Raw genomic sequence first — 21,494 nt, 5'->3', positions numbered from 1 at the left:
ATGGCATGTGTCTGTGTAGGAGCCTGAATGAATACTCCATGAAGTATCGGTTGACATGGTTTCATCAATGTTATCATAGCTTTTTGGTACACAGCAGCTACCGTTGTTGCAATACGCGTTTGAAACAGTGAGGTGCTAGAGTGCGTTATCCGTTTGAATGCAATATACGATCTCAACACTAGATGGGAGAAATTCCTACACAGTGCCTGTTAAAGATGCGTATGTATGGTGGCACAAAAACGGACGGAAAAGCAGGGACGGGTCGGTGAAAAACATCCAGATTGGTGGCTCAAATGCTGCTGGGAAATGCTGTGTAGGAGCACTAAAACAAACACCGGTGGAAACGCTTGGTTTGCAAAAACATAAAATGCAAACATTTTCTTCTGGCAAATGGGCTGGTTTTGTTCATGAACAACTTTGCACAACATGGTTTTAAATGAATATATGAATTTAGGTTGGTGGTTAAAAAAGAGTTTCCTTTGGTCACCATCATCAGTTATTAATCTTACATAGCCACAAATAGATGCATTGCCTCATTGTTATACATCCTGCACAGCTGTGTTTAAGAAAGAAATTTGGATTATATGTATAAATTGCCTTTTTCTGACCTTCAGCCTCCAAACACTTGTTGTTCACAACTTGACTGCATCTGTTAAGGTCACTGAGTATTTGAACACAGTGCAGAGCTTCAGTGCCTGTAATGACAATCATGTTGTATCTGAAGTGTGAGGACAGTCGCGGTCTGGTTGCCACAGATGGTTGCGTGACAGCTGGAGTGATATGTTTTTTTATTTTTACATCTAATCTGTCTCGTTTCAGAGGTATTAGGAATCTGTTTCATGTTTATGTTGCGTAAAGGCACTGTCTCCGTTTGGTGACACTGTCCAGAAAATAGACAAGTATGCTTTGACAGGAGTAATGCTCATTCACTTTGACTGCTGTACTGTAAACATACAGAAAGCAGACATGTGTTCTGAGTTGGGACCCCTGGGGCCCTGGCAAGTGATCAACCAATGAAACCACAACAGAGAGGCCAGGCTGAGGTGTGTGTGTGTGTGTGTGTGTGTGTGTGTGTGTGTGTGTGTGTGTGTGTGTGCGTGCGTGCGTGCGTGTGTGTGTGTGTGTGTGTGTGTGTGTGTGTGTGTGAATGGGGGGTCACTTCACTGGAGGGAAGGCTTCTGTAACAGCAATTAATGTAACTAGTTTACAGACTCCTTATAGTACTTTACGGGAAGCATGTGGGTGTAATTCGGCTAAAAGTTCAGGCTCAGTTGTGGAAAGATGCTGGACAATAACTTCCAAGTGACCTAAACATAGACTTCAAAAAACATCCTCTCTATTCACACTCACACACTGGGTTTGTTGTTGTCAAATGTGTGGCAACACGGCAATGTTCGCACTGCAGATAAAAGTGGCCCCAACCTGGAATTTTCTCCTCAAATCCTTTCAACCAGAACGAAAACAAAATCAATTTTACATTTCAAACATTCTCTTTTTGTGGTCCGTGATTCGATACATATCTTACATGTGGAAGTTGTGACTTTGATGGTACTCCAGTGCATAATTTCTCATGACTCCACACTGGCATTTGAGGAAAAAACACTGCTGTAATGGAGGTGTCTGACTGCATCATTATTTTTGGAATGGACTTTGGAATTTTGTCTCGATGCCAAAAAGAAAAACAAAACAAACAAACATGCAAGAACAGCTCCAAGTGGTGTGACTGGTGTAAAAAGTGATGAGTAAACATTGCAAGGTTAAAGAGGAACAGTTTGATATTTTGGGAAATGTGTTTATTTGCTTTCTTGCCAAAAGTTAGTTGAGATGATTAACACCACTTGTATCAGTCTTCTCATTTAAAGGGACAGTTCACCCCAAAATCAAAATACGTACCGTAAAACTTCAATTAAAGTCCCAATTAAACACCCAGTCCCTTTTACTAGTGCGGAGTGGCTATACGTTTAGACAAATTAAGGCCTGTCTCAATTAGACGCCTGGTCTGATTGCCAAGCAGTTCATTTTTATAGATGTTCTTTGGATGTATAAAACCAGATTGTTCACTACCCACTTGAGGTAATGTTAGTTAGCTGCTTAAATTGCACATACAAATATAAATGTTTAAACTTCTGTCAATATGGAGATGCTACACATTGTTACCTCAGTTAATTTCAGTTTACTGAAACCATGAGCACCAGAGAAGACTGTAAGTCATTCAGATTTACCGGCATGACGAAAAACAAGTGGCGACTCCCTTCCTCTGAAGCTGTCATAGAGTCAGAATATGTGTCCCTTCTCGATATTCTGGTAAGTTATTTTTATTCCTTCAGTTTGCAATGTTCCACCGATCAAAAAGAATCAAAAGAATCAAATGGGTTTTTCATAAAAATTAATCCATGTGGTGACTATTGTTTTAACAGGATAAAGTGGTGTTGTGTCAGTATGCCGGGTGTCGTTATCCTCAGGTGTTGTGAAACAAATGTTGTAACATATCACATATATGTTATCAGAAGCCTAATTTTTATACAAGTAAAACAAAAAGTTTTATTGTATTTCGCATCTTTGACCAACAGTTTTGTGTAAAAGATTAAAGGCCTGTCCCTAATATAAGCCTGTTGAGTTAGTGATTTTGAATATTTGAATATTTGAAAAACTCAACAGCAATGTCTCTTTCTAGGAATCATGACCTGTTTACTGAAGATAATCCACAGACCCTGTTGTGAGCAGTTTCATGTAGGATGTAGGAACCATGTCTACCGAACAACACCTGCCAACTGTATCACTGCGCAGAAGGAAGCGTGCATCTACTCATAGATGAGAGGCTTTTGCTAATGAGCATAGCATGAGATATAAACATTATTGGCGTCCACCTCAGCTGACCTGTAACATTAGCTAGCTCAGTGGTGCAGGGTGAGCTAGCAGATGCACTTCTATGCAAATGCACGCTTCCTTCTGCATGGTGATTCGGTTGGCAGGTGTATTTCGGTGGAAAGAAAATAGTTCCTAAATCAAACTGCTCACAACAAGGTCTGTGGATTATCTTGAGTAACTGGGTCATGCTATTTGGAAAGAAACATCACTGTTGAGTTTTTCAAATGTATTTTCTTAGCGCTTTGAGCACCACAAGGCGAGTGCCATCTAGTTCCATTATATTCGAGAGAAGGCAGACATCTCTGCGGCCAACATCTCCAACACTGAGCAACTTACACCAAAACAACTTGGACTGATAAAAAGCACCACAGGTTAGAGGAAAAATATGTATTTTTAATTTTCGGGTGAACTGTCCCTTTAACTCTCAGCAAGCAAATGGATACATATATTCCCAGAAAGGTTGGATTATTCCTGAAAAACTAGAATATATGCAACTTGAACGCTGAGCTCAATGCCACTGGTTACCAACCTGGTGGTCCCCTCTGCCATTTTGGGTCACCAAAGCATCACAGGGGGTCGCGAGGCCTTCGTGATTTTTTAAGGGATGTAAGAAAACTTTTCCTAAAAATATTCAGGTGGCCAATATCTCAGCATTTCATTCATTTCTGTGGAGAAAACTAAACTAAACTCTAGAGTTTAGTCACTTAATTTGTCATAAGAGAAGCCTATTAAGTATGTATGATTGTTAGTAAAACAAAAAGACATAATGCAGACAAAGAATCATAAAAGGCTCCTAAAAATATGTTAGATGCAACAGTCACAGGAAATAATCTGCTCAAAATCTTTGGGAATTACTTGTTTTTCACAAACATCCTGCAGTTACCACATTCATTGTTTGGGTTAAATATACAGTTTATCACTTGTTCTGTACTGTTATTGTTATATTATTTCATTTTATCCATAAAGTATGTCACTTAGTCAGAGGTCATCAGTTTACTCAATGACAGAAAAGGGGTTCCGTAAGGAAAAAGGTTGTGAACCACTGCTCTATGCAATAAACTTCACACTCATGCCATGTGTTTATCCTTTAATGTTGTCATTTGACATTAGAGATTCAGTTCAAACTGATGCAGGACATGGCCGCAAAAACATAATGTGAACAGTCTGACAAAATCAAAGCAGTAAATCAAAGCTGTGCATAGAGTCTCGCAGTGTAAACATAACGTATAAAACCCCTCAGAGGAGAAAGAGCATGAGAAGGGAGCAGTGTTCGGCTGGGAGAAGGAGAAGCTGTGAAATATCAAATACCAAAAGTCTTCGAGGAACCTGAAGATGATATGTTAGTTTCTAAATTTGGCTCCGTTTATGACTGTGCACATTTGTGTGTGTGTGTGTGTGCGTGCATATGCATCTTAATGGTGTCAGGTGGTGAAAACCTCGTATCTCCTGCATGTTGACTTTGTGGGAGCCGCATTTAAGAAAAACATGCTTGTTTTAGTAGGATGACAGTGCATGTTTGGCCTCATCCAGCAGCGTTTTATGAGTCCAAGGAGTTGAGAAACTGTCTCAACTCATTAAAGAGCATGTAAACTTGATGTTTTGCACTGCGAGTGTGCGTACTGCAACAGAAAAACACGCAATTTTTGCAACATGGAGCTGCAAAAATTCTCCTCTCTCTCCCCCATTAATGCACTCCTTGGTGCGTTAACTCACCTGACTCGTGAAAAGAGAGGTTTTACTGGCCCAGCTCAGCAGGCAAACTCTGGGCTCTGATTCCAACCGGCGTGAAAGCGCCACATCTCAGACCCTCACTTAACTTGCCTCAAACAATGTGCTATTATAGAGTTTGCTCTGTATGGGTTATATTGCTAGAGCACTGGCAGATTACAAAGTGCTCCGTCTCATTACTGTCCATATAAGCCCGCAGGCCTCGCCAGCACAAAGGAGTGATTGAGTGATAAGGGGAAAGAGATGGCCCGTAGCTGCCCATGAGAGCCCTCACCTTGGCTGCTCTAGCCTCGATGAGGGCAGAGGTGATGTCATCATGGCTAGAGACACAGGGGTCGACCCCTCTGATAGGTGGGCATGCTGGGACAAAAGAGAGCACATGGGATACAAAGGCCCCATTTAATGAGAGTGAGACATGAGGCCAGAGCGGACTCCGTGGGTGGCACATAGTGTCATAGCTGCTGAAAAGACCGGTGAGCAATTAATCATCTGATTCAAGAACTGGGCAAAGGGCTTATTATGTAAGGTCAGTTTAGACAGCTTCATTGAGGCGAAGGGAGCCTTTCTGGGTTACACTTCTATTTAATCACACTGATGCCCTAAAATGTCCTTGATCCCATAATATTGGATCCAGGGATGCTATATTTATCGTGATGTTCAGGTCCAGCAATTGTGCAACATAATATGACACACTTACCCCTCATTAGAGATGAAGGGTCCTTTGTGGCAGCCTGACAATCATTAAAACTTCTCCCCTGGCTTGGCTTGTTTACTCTGTGGTAATTACCAGGTGATTGTGTAGCCCGTGACCCACATTCAGAGTCAGGTCAGCCAAGACATGGGGGATAATTGACAATATTCAGAGAAGTGCACGTAGAGAAAGAGTGTTAGAGTGGATAGTCATTTGTTCCTGCCTCATTAGACTGTGTTAGAAGACAAGCTGGCTCACAGTATTCTTGCAGTGGAACAATACCCCTTTCCAATGCAAGACCAAAAACGTGGTCTTCTGGTGTGTAAATGTGTTTGAGAGGGCATGTGGCTGCCTCATTTATTTGTTTATGCATTTGTTTATTCACTCGCTGGTAATATGGAAAATAAATGAATAAACTGACTGTGTAATGTATATGTCTTCGAGGTGAGCTCATTTGACCCAATCTAGCCCTTTGAAGCATTTTTGGACTGGCAGGGCTCTTCGGCTCCACCCGTTTCACCTGTCCAAGTGAGTACACCACTTCTCCTGGCAGCGCTCCTACCATGACAGAAACAAATGACTGACTGCCTCCTTAAAACACACACACATAAAACTTCTGCCCCATCTTGAATCCTTCCCCATTAACCTGGTCTCACTCCCAACTCGTTAAATACCGACGCTTGGTCAGCAGCTCTCGGCATCACACAGAGACACACCAAGGCAACTGCCATAAAGCAAGAAAGTCTGCACAGGGTGGGTGGTGTAGTGTGGTGGATGAGTAGCACTCACAACTTTCACCCAGAGGACTGCTGCTGGCGTCCTGTATGAAACCTCTGCTGTGTTCATACCACTGGTGTCACAGCAACAGACTACAAGTCATTTTCAATGGAAGCCGGTGACATGAAGCTACAAACTGATGCCTGACATGCTTAAATAAAAGCTGAGCTGGCCTCAACTTTCTTGCTCCAATGACATGGTGAGGCTTCAAAACAAACCATATGTGGTTGTTCCTAGCTGTGGTACTGCAATGGAGCAGCAGAATGTGATGCTAAAATGGGCCTCAGACATTTTTTCTGACCAAGTACAACCTTTAGATGATGTTCAGTCAAGGTGCTTTGTGGCAACAGATGATGAGACTATGTCAATGAGCGCTTGAGCTACACTTCAACCGTGCATTTCCAAAAGACCCAATGCAAATAACATGCATAAATTGACATGCCATCCCTGAGCGCTCCACCATTCACTGGCTGTAGCCTCACTTAAATCAGCTTATGAATATGGTTCTGCAGATCTGCTAATGCTACTCATTGTGTTTATTATGTGATTATCACCACAAAGCAACACTGGGCCTAAACACAACCAATAAAAGCTAATGCTAGACCAACCTGTGAAAAACGAATAGGTGGCACGCCCCCAACATCGCTAAGGCTGCCAAACTAAATTCAGTTTTGGAGTGCTCTCAGATTTCTGTCACATAAGACACCATGAGGTCTCGACTGCCCTATGTCAATTCTGGTCTGTTTATTATAAGGCGTCCACACAAGAAGGTGGACCTCCTGAGCAAAGTTGGGAACAGTCACAACTTTTTAGTCCTTTAAAACAAGAAGTAAACAACTCAATGAAGCTTAAAACATTAGACTCAAAATACTGAATGTAATAAAATGCAACCATGATACTGTTGACCGCTTGCAGGTGAGGAGCTGTAGTGGGATGGTGAATGAGGCTGTGTGAAATGTTTGGGTGATCGCAGCCAAATGTAACACTTGTTTTGGGTTGCATCATGCACTTTGAAACTGCGAACCAGCTGCTAAAAAAAGAAGCTAAAAATAACAATATTTGATTTCCATTTCACCAACTGGTCAACTTAGTTTCGTGTGGGTGGGTGTGAGTTATAAGAAGTCGGATTCTGAGAGAGAAATATCCAAACTCTTATTTGTGTCTGTGATTATCCAGTGCTCCTCAGACACATGTTGGACCCTGTAAAACTATGCATTAGTGAGCAATAATAAGCCTTTTAGGTAGCTCATTAGAAAAGTGTTATTTGACATGACACATGATTGGAGAGCATTGTTTCTATACTGGCGCCTGTGTCTACAGAAAATACCATTGGACTCTTTTGGTGATAATATTACAGCCTTATATAAGACTACCTGTTTGTAAAGAATGAAGCGTTTTTTATTGTACTGATGAGAAGTACATTTAGCATTTTATTTTCCTTGTCTGGAAGGAACTATTTTCTGATAGTGGTATAAATAAAGCACATGATATACTGTATTTAGAATAGTTGAGGTTAATTAGCCAGCCCATGAATTAGTGGTTGGGTCCAGATCAAACCAACATGTCACAGATGCTTGTGAACCTCAGTGCCATGAGGTTACAATTGTAGGATGTTTTGGGATATTTGTTGTTTACGATGTGTGTTCTACAGTTAGGGGTAATTGATTGCTGTGATGGTGTGTGTTGGAACATGTTGTATTTTTCCGTAAGGCCAGCGGCTGAGGGGGGGGCTGGGCTGCTGCAGAAGATGAAAAGTCCTAGGACCGTCCAACCTTCCCAGGAATTCCCAGAATTCCAGTTCCTAATTATGACATCCGCAGAGAGCAGAGGCCCAACACCCCCCCACCCTATCACCCCAACACCCATTACAAACACACACTTGCGTGAACACATGCACGCACGAACACGTGCACACATTCCAATTACCCCTCTGCGAGCATCATCGCAGACGAAAGACGGAAAGTGACGGGGAAATGGATGAAGAGCCTTGGAGCAAAAAGAGGAAGATAAGAGGGCAAAGGAAGGAAAAGGTAGTGTGTGTGAAAGAGAATGGCTTAAAGCTGAGAGTTCAGTCTTTGCTCTTTGCCTTTCTGTCTGCAGGCATTTCAAAAGGTATGGCGAGCATACCTCAACTTGGCCAAGTTCCTGGAGGTCTTTGGGATCAAGTAACAGGTCTTTTTAAAGGTGAGGAAGTATAGAATCTCCCTACATGAGGGTTTAATGCTGCATATTATCTTAACAGCCATTTCTTTAATAAACTTACACAAGCTTACACCCTGCAAAATCATAACTCATGATAGCTGGAAACTTTTTTTTTGTCTAAACATTTGTATCCATCCACCCTGGCACTGGGCGGATGAAACTGATAGAGATGACAATTTCAATATATTTCTACCAGAATGAACAAACTATACTTTATAAACGCTTTAAGCTATTGAGCTAAACAAGGCTAATCTCAGCTGTCATATAGTGCACACTGTATGTCTTATAATTAAAAAACACCCTTTTTTCTTTTTTTTTTACTAGAAATTAAAGCTGCAAAAATATTTGAATAATTTTGGCCACTTGGGGGCAGCAGAAACAAGCTCTGAACACAATTTTATACATATTACTACCTGTTAACTTGTAGGGCGGACTTGTCAGCATACAGTTGGTTCTCTGCACATCCAGCATTAGCAGAAACATTAGCATTTATATGGAATTGTGTTTCTGGTCACCTTAACACCTCTTTCTAATGTTCAGGAAGCGAGCAAACTCTGGTGAATGGAGTGCGAAAAATTGTCCAGATATATACAGGGTGAGAGGTCACTTAGCCTGTCTGCTGACAACAGGCAGCTTAGAAAATCTTCATTGGGAAAAACTGAAACAATCTGACGCTCACTCATTTGCTTATTCGCATTGCACCGAGTTAGGCGGAATTTATACTTCTGCGTTGAACTGACACGGTAGCTACTAACCTGACATGTACCTCCCCACAAATGTAACGACATGGCGCAGCGTCGCATATCTCCTGTCTATTTTTGTAAGCTGAAACCATTTCCCTCAGTGGAAACAAAGCTTTTATTTACTTGTATTTCACAGATAAGAAACAATAAATTGTGTAGATAATAAAGCCTCCACAAAATAGCATTTTAAGTCTTGTGTGTGATTTGAATCAACTAAACTTTACAGCACTTCACAGAAACCTCCGCCACCGACTAATGTTTTGGAGGTGTAACTGCAGAGTGACACAGACACACCACCGTACAAGTATTTGGTCACAATGGCGTGGGCTATGGCGTAGGGTAGGCCTACAAATCCCGCTTTAGAAAGAGGTGTAGCAAGTACAAGTCCAAAATTCACTCTCCTTTAAACTTTGTTTCTGGCCTCTATCAATTCTTCAGGGAAGGATCTGGCTCATTAGTGTCTAAATGCTCCACTTTGTTCACCACCTAGTCTGTCAAGCAGGCAGTCTGTCAGTGCGCACTCTGTTTTTAGAGCTTTTTTGCTAATAACAGCTGCACCTGTGCAGTGAGAGAGAGTGTAAGTTGGGGCTAGAAAACCAAAACAATGAGCTGAAAGAGGTTAAAATGCTCTCCAGAGATGAAGGGAGTCACAGAGGAAGGTGATAATTGTCGTGGATTCATCACTATGAACGATCACGTTCACATACGAGAAGTCTTGTTATCCACTGTTACCAAAAAGTATTGCTAATAGTGGCTTTATGCAGGAAAAAATATTCAGATTCCTTAAAAAACTTACTTTCTAGCCATCAAGCCTCTTGTTCCCACATTTGCCATCCACATCAAGCAGTATCGGGCTGGTTAACTGGGTTGTCAGCCTGGCTTTACGTACAGCCTCTTCATTTCATGTGCCAGAAGTGCTTTGGGACACAAATTCTCTGGTGTGAGTCGTGGGAGGTATGAACTGAGTGCTGGTGTTTCTGTTTGCTCTGTACATTTTGTTCCTTGGGGAAATCTCACTGATTAAGTGCTACTATTTTGACAATATGTCAACTCACAGGGAGTGAAGATGAATTTATGTGCTTGGCGGTTCTGTAAACAGCATTGCTGACCAACATGTTCCCAACCTCATCCCAATGCCGTCTGAAAAAAATAGGGTCAGTAGACTGCCTATTTTAGTGCTGCTGTCAGACTGTAAAACTGTAATGAATCGTTTTAATTAAAAACCATGAAGTGCCCTCTCTTTTTTCTTTTTTAATTTCTCTCCTAAATAAATCCCTGGTGTGAGCATCAGTGAGTGTGCATGAATTCTCTATGACACAAATATACCAATTCCTAAAATGCATATGTATGTTTCTTTATTTTTAGGATCGAGCCCCTGGCCAGACCACTGTGTGAGTCGCTGTGGGGACAGAAGGGCCCTTTATTAGAGATGGCACACAGGGGTCCTTCATAAGGCCCACATGGGCACTTTATAACATCTGACATAAGCATTTGAGAGTGTGGTTACCAATGCTTGTGGTTGATGCATGGCTGATTGAGTTCAGTCTTATGGGGTTGGAAGGCTCGCTCTTACTCACTTTCTCTCCCCTCTCCGCTGCCCTTCAACTGAGAGAAAGAGAAAGAAACAGACGGGGTAAACATACAAGCAGAAGAAGGAGAAAGGGAAAAATCAAAATCTAGAGATGCTGGACCAAAAACACACAGAAGCAGTTGGATAAACACCATGAACTTCATATAAAAGCTCTGAGGGGGCTCACAAGAAAAAGTGCTACTAATCATTGTGAGCCAATGCTATATTAGTCTGCATCAGAGGTGTTGGCTGACTTTATTCCTGTGTTATACAAAGCAATTCCAAACACCATGGGTGTTTTCTGATCCTCTGCCCCTATTGGCATCTTTGTTGCTGCTTTCCGGACAGAAACTACATATGGTAGTCACAAAAATGATTCACATCTCCATTTCTGATCTGACACCTCTGTGGTTAAGGTTTGGATTTGGTTCCTTTAACTTGTTAAGGTTTCGAGGAAGATCATGGATTGGATTGAAACAAGGCTAAGCAGCTACACCCATGAGAGCAGCTGTGGGAGAGTGAGTTTAGCAGTGCTTTAAATGCTAACATTAGCATGCTCATAATGCCAAAACTAGCATGCTGATGTTCAGCATGTTTACCCTCTTGGTTTAGTGTGTTAGCATGCTAATATTTGCTAATTAGCACTAAACACAAAGTAAACAGTAGATTGCCATTAGCCCCTGAATGCCTTTACAAAATTTCATGGCAATCCATCCAGTAGTTGTCAAGACATTGTAAAACTACAACTGCCATCCTCATAGATAGATAGATAGATAGATGGGGGGACGAGAGGGTGGATCTGACTGAGAACCTGCTGACAATGCCATGTTAGCAGCAAACCTTGTGTCAATCACAAGGTAGCTATGCCTTAGATACTCTGCTTTATGTCCATTTTGCTCCAAAGACTTGAAACTTGAGACCACAAACCTCTTAGAAAAATGTATTCTGAGGTCATAAATCAAATGAGAAGTAGGGTCAATTTTTCATAGACTTGTTCACAATCTGACTTCTTTTTGCATCCAGTGGAGTCACCCCCCACTGGTCGTTAGAAACAATGCAGTTTTAAGACACCTATGCATTGGCCTCCACTTCTCGAACCTGTAGAAAACCCCTTGATTCTTTTTTAAATAACTAATAAGGATCACCAAAGTCAGAAGGCTTCATCCTTTGGGGACCATAAATGTCTGTACAAAAATTATAACAATCCATCCTGTATTTCACGTGATGTTTATTTCTGGGACAAAGTGGACTGACATGTTAATCTTTAGAGCCACTAGTATGGATAAAAACTTCTTGGTTAAGGGTAGAAACATATTGTGGTTTAGGTTTAAAAAAAACTATGTGGTTAGATTTAAGGGAGGAAAAACAACGCTGACAGCTGGTAGTAAAAGGGGATGCAAACAGCAGTTGCTGATGTCACCCAACCATCCATTCAGACCTCTTCCCTAAGAGCTTTTGCGGTACTTTAACAACATCACGCTGCTTCCACCTTTGCTTCTGACAAACAACAGTCATAATTCGCACGGCCACACGAGGTCCTTCTCAGAAAATCATAAACATAGGTCATTTAAGGCATTTGAACAAACAACCAGTGCTGTAGTATTGAGAGGACCAGTCTCCAAATTTAGCCAATGTCTTCCAGGTCAGGAATGTTAGATAACCTGCTACCAGTTTTCAGGCCATGCCTGAGTGTTTGTGTTTGTATCCGTATGTGTGAACATTCCTTGCATGGCCAAGCATCAGAGCTGAGTGCACAGAGGGGGGTCAGTGGGGTGCTTGTAGATCAACTCAGTGAACCCTGGAAGGCCGGTTCATCCTTCATCATTACCTTGTGCTGAAAGATCACAGTGAGAGAGAGGGAGCAGGCTGCCCTCAGTCATTTGAGCACACACAGAACACACTTTTATCCGGCTCACAATCCCTGATCCATCCCTTAAACCCTTACTTATCCATTGCCTCTGGGCACATTTTATTGAGTCGTGTAATGAATCCGTTCTCTGTGTGGTTTGTTTGATCTCAAGGCAAAAATGTAAGTTTTTGTTTTGTCTGAAGTTGATGGATTTCTTAACCATTTTGACACAGATTTTATGTCCCTAAATTCTGTACGCTGTAATTTTGTTTTTCAGGAGTATAGAGGAAGCTCTAAATGAAACACATAGACATTTCAATATATTTAAATCTCCTTATTTTCAATCTAAATATATCTGACATTCATGTACTAGTTTGTCAAATCTCCTGTGACCCTGTTTGCATATTAAGCAACCACAAATAGCATCTCGACCCCAAGGTTGAGACTCTGGTGTAAACATTTGAAGCTCTGCTGCTCTTGTGCAACAAGTTGAAATAAACTGGACCCGTAAGTACTTGTTGCAATGTTGATGTCTTCCTCCAGTGTGTGAACCTCTTGTTTGGCTCTGAACTCCCTATCAAGGGAGACCACATGGCAGAGCGAGACATTTTTAAGGTCCAGGGAGCCTCAGCGCAGCGAGGTGCAGCTTAGTTTTCATGACATTGCGATGGTGGGCGCCACTCATCTTCATGGTTGCGGATTCCAACCCCCAATCTGCTGATTACGCTGTCTTGGCCATCCCAGCGTGCGTAGTCATACCTGTGGGTTGGATGGGAGCTGCAGACAGCTAGTGAATTGAAGTTGAGCGTTTATGGTGTGAGAAGCAGCCCCAGGGTCTAAACATGGTCTTAGTGGAGTCTGTCACGGTAGGTTTGGTGAGAGAGGCAGACAATGGCTCCTCCGGTGCCTCTGTGGTTATAAGCTTCTGTGGTTGGAGCCGATCTAGACTGCGGTATCACATGATTCGAGTTAGCTTAAACCTACTATATGTCTGTGGGCTAATGCTTCTGGTTAACAGCTCGCCAGCCTATATGTGTTGTGGGTTAGATTCAGCTGCTAACCCAAAGCCAGGCTTCTTTGTGAGACCTAAGCTGGATGAAGTTGCTGTGTGGGCTCTTTGCGCCGTTGGTTTGGGTTAGAGGGAGTTGGCCTGAGGAGCTGAGGATGTAGCAGACATGCACAGTGGTGGGAAGTATGTGGTAATTATTGTGTTCAGGACTGCCATCTGTCAACTCTCCCCTTTTAGATATTTACTGGACCCGCATTCCTCCTGCTGGGTTGGTGGATGGGATGCACTTTGTACTCTGTGTGTGTGTGTGTCTGGTAAATGCATGCATGCAGTACACAAAGTGGTGCATATGGTGTGTACACCAGATTCTATGCCCCAGGCCATCTTCCATCATAATACCTTATTGTCCACTTCTTCTTCTCTCTCTTTCACTCTGTCTCTTTTTCTTATTTTCTCATGGTTTATATCTCCTCTACAGATTCAGTTTGTCTTTGTAAGTTATTTACATTTTTCTGAGACGCAGTTATTCATTGAATATACAAATATAACTCGGTCTGTTTATGTGTTGTGTGTATGTTAGATTCCAAACATTCTCCTTGTAATGATGTGCAAAGAATTTGGTGCATTAGTTGTGTCTGTTTGCCAACAGAGAGTGGGGGTGGGGGGCAGTGGGGGCTGTGTGTGAATGCTTTTCATTAGAAAAACAAAATCCTTTTTGCATTTTTGGTTTGTATAGTTAGCCTTGCTCAATCCAAGGAAAACAAATAAGAAAATCTGCGAGGTTGAGTTTGTCTTCGCTGTCGGTTTTAAGTGTACCTGTCATGGTGTAAGCTGGGTTCACCTCCACTATTTGAGCAGAGCTCTTGGCTTTGCTAATGGAAATCTGTCAAGTGCTTATACATGGGCTTGTGAGTTTTCTGTTTGTGCTCTGTGACTAGAAGAAATTGATAAAAAAAAGTTTGTGTTTGAACTGATTTCACTGCAGAGAATGATGAATAAATGAATGTGGATGAACAGTGACTTGTGCTTTACTTACTTTCTATTTGTTTGATAAAGGAACAGTCTTCCTGGTCTCAAGAGGGAGTAGCTTTAAGCCCTGTTTCCACCGAGCAGTATGGTACGGTCCAGTTCAGTTCGGTATGCCTTTTTTCCGTTTTCACTGCGAAAAGTTGTTGATGGTACCAATGGAACCGTTCCTAACCGTTACCATTTTTGGTCCCCCCTCTGTTGGGGTACCTAGCACACAGATCTGGTACTAAAAGGTGGATCTGTGAACACTGCAGTCTGTTGATTGGTCAATAGTGGACGGTCACTCAGGGCCGAGTTGTGGCTGGTTTTGAAGTTAATGTAACCACTGCTCATATCGTGGAAAGTTTTATTAGTAAACTGTAACTATGCAATGAAAGGATGTTTTGCTGCCTCTTGCAGCAGCCGGAGTCTGAGAAAAAATAACTTAATTCACTGTGCCGACTGCCGGGATAGTGTTGGGCCAATGCAACAATAAACCCCTGAGCTTGCCTGAGAAGGACTGAATGCACAAACCCACTATTTTTAAATGTCCCATGGAGAGAGACTCTCACTGCAGCCTGTTTTGAGCTATTTTGTTCTGAAAATGTTGGCGTGCAGTCTCATTCTGTGGACAATAAACGGAGTGCAGACTTTCCTCTGTGTCACCGATAATGAGGAAACACAGTGAGTGTTGGTCGGAGCAGTGAGTGACGATAACCCCGCCCACAATTAAAGATAACGCTAGGGTCTAGGTACCATGTCTGAAGGGTACTTTTGGTTCCAAAGGTACCATACTGAAAATGTTTGGTGGAAACGGGGCTTTAGTGGCATTGCCTGATTTTGAGGGTATTACAATCCATTTCGCCAAGAGCTAAGAAATCTTGTAAATCTGATACGGTGCAAAAGAAAATTATACACAAGATCAAGATTGTCTATATCAAACGTCTTCTCAATCACTGGAAATACTCAGTATGGTTTAGGTGAGGGGTGGCAGGAGACAAGACACGATGCAGATTACATCGCGATCACCCCCTTGTCGTTCCTTGAATTTGTCTGACGATACTGGCCTCGGCCCTTACCGTCAGAAGTTCCCGAATCATGTCTTCTGTCCAGGTAGACTTTTCCGTTGCCGTCTTTGTGTAAATTACTCTTATTCTTCACTCTTGGATGTTTGTTTTCTTGCAATTTCGTCCAAGCTGCATGATAGAAACGTCATCAACACGCTCACCTTCTCGCTTTGACTTCTCTATTCACACATAGGCTCAATCGGACTGTACACGGACTTTCTACTAGGAGGCTGGAGTCCGTTAAATGTCCGATCTTACTGATTCAGACATTTGCGTTCTCACATACAGCTCCTCCAGTTAATGTCAAGATAGTTTCAGGTTTTCAGTGCATGTGTGAAAGGGGCTGAGGCCAGTTTCACCAAACTTCTCTCTTTGGATATCCTGCCTCTCTAGACACTAGATACTCATGAATGCATAACTGCTTTGGTCTGAGATAGTTTCTTGTAGCTCCACATTGGTCTGCCTACCATCCCCTTGCGCGGTGATGTCAGAGGAACGACTTATGTCTGAGAGCTGCTCTTGGCAACAGGCCAGACAGGTCGGTCAGTAAACACAGCACAGGTCCCCTGTAGCTCGTTTGATGTTTGAAGTACATACAGCAAGCGAGGCCCGAGCAGTGGTCTTGGCTGTCATGTTGGGACCCTTGAAGGAGTCTGTGTTGTTATAGGAAAGGTCCCAAGCCACGGCATTAACTCTTATTCCCCACAGCCACTCATGACAAACCAGCAGGCTTCAGATGTGGCTTTTCCACACACACAAGAGCAGAGTGGTTCAGACTAATATTTTATAGACCTGTAAAAACAGCACCATAAACAGAGGCTTCGCTGAGTAACACATGGGGGTCTTGTCCTGTAAACCACCAACTCAAAGAGGCAATGATTTTTGTGTATGCGTGTGCGGCCGTTAAAATTCTGTCATCATGATGCTGAGTGTTTAACCCCCATCTGTAAAATGAGGTGTGTGATTCTATGTATGTGAACTCAGAAGTTTATTATAAGAGTAGGTGTTGCGCGTTTGTAGCGTTCAGCGTGGATGTATTCCCCTTAGCACTGTGTCAGCGACGACTTTACTGACATCTCAGCACCAACGCTGTGGCTAGACAACACCGACATCTTTCCTTGAAGGTCTGGGTTTCTCATGGCAATAAACTTTATTTGTTGGCTGCATCTCCCACTGGCTCCACTTTAAAAAATCACACTTTCCTAAATCAAATTTTCAGTGAAATATAGTTCTCTGAAATACTGTATAGTGGAGTGTTCCCAGAATATGCTGTTCCTAGAAAACTGGGTGCTAAATCCTAGGAATGCATTTAAAACCAAAATGTGGGCCAAATGGTTTCCACGAAAACTTGGAAACAGTTTGACACCAAGACTTTTTGGACTTTCGGTAGAGAGCATTGTAGTGGGTGATGGGATGTTGAACTGCACAAGGGAAAGAGGAGGAGGAGGAGAAGGGTGTCTTTTAACCATTGTGCTGCTCATGATTCGGAGTGCTGATATGATATGCAACCATAATGGACTAGGTGGTGGGCACTGAGGTCGGCATTGTTTTCAGAGCCACACGCACGCACACACAAAGCCAAGCATGAGTGCCACCACACATGAATGGAGATAAATGCAGTGAGTGCCTGAGGTTTCCAACGTGGCTGTGTTATATGAGTAAATGATTAATCCGCATAGTTGGACCCTGTCTCCTGTCCGCAACGGCATACTCCAAGGCCACACAGCTGGTACCAATTTGCATGCCCCCGCCACATCGTGATCCAACTGCATGTGTAGGAATCATGGCTTATCGCGGCAGTAATTCACTCCTTCCTCTCATGCCGAGGCTATTCTTGTCCTTTCTGCCTCTTTATTTTTAGTCACGGCTGCTTCTCTGGGTCATTGAAGTGGTCTTGATTTGGTGCGTCAGCTCAAAGCAATGGAGCCTGGGTCCTAAACTGTCATGAATCACCTTTGGGATGCATGCTTGAGCGCAGTCACAACATCTCTGGCCGACACAAAAAACTGCTTCGTGTTGCTTTGTTCCTCTTAAAAGCTGCAGATGTTACCACTCACCTGGGTGTGGTGGAACTAAGGATGCGTCTGTTGTTTTTTTTGTAGCTCTTTCGTGTGACTGCTCGGGTTTGGGTGTACATGTAAGAGTGCGTGCATGTTTGAATCTGCCCCCAAGTTCATCAGGTTTAAATGGTATCTTGTACAAAAGAATCTGGGCCCCATTAAAGCTCTGGCAAATGAAAACACAAATAAAAAATACACTGGACAGACTCTGATAAATCTTCATCTGAGCGTGCCTTCTTTAAAGACATCAAAGTGGTCACTCACAGGACATGTGCTGTATTTCCAGGCTGCTGCAGACCCTGAGGTGACCTTGTAGGAGAATGGATGGCCCCCGGGCTCCTCATTTGATGACCTCATTCACCGTTCGGCGGGAAATGAACTCGTCTCCCTGTCCTCTGTGTCTTGGCTCGTCCCCGGGTTCCTGGGTGGACTGAGAGCCACAGGGAACATGGAGTGCATCCCAGATTAACATAATGGAGTTAATTGATCAACTAAAGTTCAGTTGGGGGACAGTCCTTGAATGCGCTCACTCCTTTTCTGTTTGTTACTCACTGAGGTCCAAGATTACCTCACTCCATTCATCTCTTCATACCTGAATCTGAGCTCTCGGGTCACATCAGATAGTACTGACAGCTTCCTTTGTCTCCTCCTGTTGCCTTTTCTTTGTTCAGTTCTCTTATTACTGTTGGGGTCAGTGGAAACCAACGGCAGATGGACAGTTAGCTCCAGGTCTTGAGATGAATGTAGATGAAACATTTCTAAAGGTATTAAAGGAACAGTTTGGTACTTTGCAAAATTGGCTTGTTTGCTTTCTAACTGAGAGTTCAATGAGAAGATTGATACTGCTCTCATGCTAAATATGAAGCTAAAGCCAGGAAAAGGTTGGCTTTAACATAAAGACAGACTATTTCTAAGTATTTTCTAAGTATTTTCTTGGAGCCATGACTTTGGAGCCAAGGATCCAGCTGAGACTCTAGTAAGTGACTGTATCCAGCCAAAAAGAAATCCAGCACATAAGCCCCATAAGATTGCAACTTGTCGATTTACACTCTGTATTTTGTACAGATCAAACAATCACGGCTGGAGTAAGCAGGGAAACAGGGATAGGATCCATATGCAGACTGATCGGTTCAGGGCTTCATTAATCAAACAGATGCGGACAAGCGCTTATGGATCATAACCATGCAATGGTTGGAACTGGGAAGGCAGTCCAAACAGGCAAACAAATCCAAAAAGTGCTAGGAAGGGAGTCATAGGTTCATGAAGCAGGCAGAAGGTCAGGCACATACAGGTCCAGGTTGAAGTTCAGGTTAGGCTAACAAAGGGCTTAAAAGTCAGGTCAAGCAACTAGCAAGGAGTGTTCTGTTGGAAAAACTGAGCTCATAATGACAAAGTCTGTATCTGACATGGCATCACATCTATTTCTGCAATTTTCACATGCTCCAACAACTTTATTGCATAAAAGACTGGAAAACATTGCAGCATGCATCGCAAGTTTTTAGAAAAGCTGCTGTGAAATCAGGCATTCAAGGTCGCAACACTCCCAAGAAAAAAAAGCCTGTGAAATGCTGGTCATGTTCAATGTCACAGACAGGCCGGAAAACAGGTTAGTAAACAGTAGAAAGCAGCACAGAGGCCAGTGAAAATGGTTCAATGGGTACTTCCTTTTCATTCTCGGAACCCATCGGCTGTATTCGGCGTCTGACTTCCGGCAGACAGCGATACAGCCTCTGGGGGCAGACCCCCGATTTTTTGGCATTCCGGTTTGATTTGGGCGGAGGAGGCGAATTTCCGTTTCCGACTTCCGTTTGTATATAAGTAAATATGCTGAACCATTGCGATGGATTCAGAGTTTGCAGTGACGCCAATTATGTTCCGCCTCGTTAGTTCACCGCACGGACCGTTTAAACTGGCAACAACTGCAGCCGGCTCAAACGTGATTAGTCAATATCACGCAGACTACAAACAGCCTATAACCGGAAACCATGGAGGCAAGATCTCCGGGGTTTGCCTACAGACTCTACATTCACTTAATGTAGAGTCTGTATATGGAGACTACTTCCTTTTATATACCCCTTCTTTATTCAGTCTATATTTCAGACTCAGTGCAGACTAATTTGGAACGTTTTAGCGCTGCTTAGGCATGGCAGAAGGTACTTTGTGGGGCTAAAATTAGCACGTTCACCCGGGTGCTGTATTTCCATCACTGCCGATCAGAGCCAGAGCCGATAAATACCTGTGACTACTGCAGAGTCATTTGACCTGACTGTGAATGCTGACTGTAACCTTTCCCATTACAAAAGCCAGATGTTAGTGGGTGTTTTTTGTGCAGTGGAAAAGGGGCTTTAGAAATGTGTCTGGAGAGGAGGAACAAAGAGAAACAAAATGTAGCATGTTACTTGGTGATGGTAGGCCCATTTTGTTAACTCTGAACAGAGCCAGGCCAGCTGTTAATCTCTGTTTTCATTCTTTGTGCCAAGCTTAGCTAGCTTTCCAAAAACATCAAGGCCATCACACCCACGTGTCTCATCTTCACGTGTAAAAATAGAATGTGAGAAATTATAGTTAAAGAGCAGGCAGCCTACATACCTCTACTTAGGAGGTATTTACACACTATTGTGCAAGGTTGAGTATTAGGCTCACATGATCACTTTCTTTCTTTCTTGGCTGACTGGTAGTGGGCGGGGGCTTACAAATGAACTTAGAGTCCCAGGTGTATGAAGCGCTAATGCACAGCAGCACTGAGGATCGACTTTGTTGAGCTACTGTTGGAGTGACAGAGAATCAACACCTGTTTGCTGCTTACCTTTTGCTTCAAACTGTTAAGTCTCCCACTGAAACCTTGTGATCCATGAAATGTTAACTCCCTTTTAAACTGCACCGAGGACGTAAAATCCTGAATTGCAAAAAGCTTTCCCCAGATAAACAAGAATAAAACTGAGGTCCTAATCTTCAGCCTCACAGACAACTCTGCAACAACAATCGGTGCCCTTGATGCTCTGTTACTGAGCGTAAAGCCTCACGCAAAAAGTCCTGGTGTTGTCTTTGATTCTGGTTGAAACAAATCAACTCAGTTGTCAGCACTGGCTTCCACCACCTTGGATCAATTGAAAAATTAAACTTATTACTGACTGTTAAAGATTTTCCACGCCTTTATTTTACTGTAATTCTTGCTATGCTGGAATCAGTCAGTCAGCCTTATCTCACCTGCAGCTTATTCAAAATGCAGCAGAAAGACTCCTTACTGGTACCAGGAGGAGAGCCCATATCCCCCCTGTGCTGGCCTCTCTTTATTTTTTACCAGTGACGTACAGAATTGATTTTAAGATTCTTTATGAATTGCACTGCATGGGCTGGCGCCAGGTTACATCTCTGAACTGCTCATCTCCTACTTCATCTCCCGACCCCTGAGATCCAGTGACCAATCACTGCTCTGTATTCCACTCACTCGGCTAAACTTTGGTGGTGTATTTCCTGGAGCTTCACGTTGTTGTGCGATTAGTTGTAGTAGGTGTTTCAGACTGGATGTTTGGGGATGTGTTTTTTGCAGTGGAAAGAGTTTTAGTCCGACTACCTGCAGAAACAGTGTTCTTGTCATCTTTCCACCACCTTACAACGAGAGGGTTCTTGGTTCGATCCCAGGAGGGAGCCCTTCTGTGTGGAGTTTGCATGTTCTCCCCGTGTCAGCATGGGTTTTCTCCGGGTACTCCGGCTTCCTCCCACAGTCCAAAGACATGCAGATTGGGGATAGGTTAAGTAGTGACTCTAAATTGGCCGTAGGTGTGAAAGTGAGTGTGAAAGGTTGTCTGTCTCTATGTGTTAGCCCTGTGATAGTCTGGCGACCTAGGCTCCAGCCCCCCCGCGACCCTCATGAGGATAAGCAGTTACAAAATGGATGGATGGATGTTTGGTTTTGGGGGAA

General features: G+C 43.0%; 1 protein-coding gene across 1 annotated transcript in view; it reads right to left on the bottom strand.

Annotated features, from left to right (window-relative positions):
• Nucleotides 1–10,488: 10,488 nt before the first annotated feature.
• Nucleotides 10,489–21,494, bottom strand: part of bnip1a (BCL2 interacting protein 1a) — a 47,016-nt gene continuing 36,010 nt past the window's right edge. The window contains exon 7 of the mRNA XM_050041588.1: nucleotides 10,489–10,614. The gene's annotated coding sequence lies outside the window, so the exon portion shown is untranslated. The remainder of the gene's footprint in view (nucleotides 10,615–21,494) is intronic.

The sequence above is a fragment of the Epinephelus moara genome, chromosome 4, assembly GCF_006386435.1.
Source record: "Epinephelus moara isolate mb chromosome 4, YSFRI_EMoa_1.0, whole genome shotgun sequence".
Classification (NCBI taxonomy): Eukaryota; Metazoa; Chordata; class Actinopteri; order Perciformes; family Serranidae; genus Epinephelus; species Epinephelus moara.
The sequence above is the reverse complement of the archived record's forward strand: the minus strand, read 5'-3'. Positions and strand labels throughout refer to the sequence as shown.